We start from the raw sequence: 364 nt of genomic DNA, 5'->3' as shown, positions 1-364 counted from the left end.
AAAGTACACATTGATAGTTTTTTACTGTGATGATTTATTCATGAAATTAAAATGTCATTTTGTGGCATCCACAATTCCTTTAGCTCCAGTGGAACTGCATAAGATTTTTTTACTAAAACATGTACTGTGTGTTGTAAATCCAAAACCAGTTGGGTGAGAGGGAAGCATAAGGATGTGGGTAGTCTTATGTTTGAGTTATGTGATAGTAGGTGAGAATGGTTCTTTGTTTGCATCAAATATGACACTGTTTAAGAAGAAGGGATCATGCTGGGGATATACTATTTTGTACTTAAAAGATCCAAGGGTAGCAAGTAGAAGTAGTAAATGAAATCAGCGCAACTTCCCAAGGTAAAACCATACCAGA

General features: G+C 35.4%; 1 protein-coding gene across 1 annotated transcript in view; it reads left to right on the top strand.

Moving 5' to 3' along the window:
- The window catches only part of LOC119586311 (protein FAM151B-like), a gene marked incomplete at its 5' end in the record, with an annotated part of 19,645 nt that overhangs the window by 16,517 nt on the left and 2,764 nt on the right, over window positions 1-364 (top strand).

This window comes from Penaeus monodon, chromosome 21, assembly GCF_015228065.2.
Source record: "Penaeus monodon isolate SGIC_2016 chromosome 21, NSTDA_Pmon_1, whole genome shotgun sequence".
NCBI classification, from domain to species: domain Eukaryota; kingdom Metazoa; phylum Arthropoda; class Malacostraca; order Decapoda; family Penaeidae; genus Penaeus; species Penaeus monodon.
The sequence above is the reverse complement of the archived record's forward strand: the minus strand, read 5'-3'. Positions and strand labels throughout refer to the sequence as shown.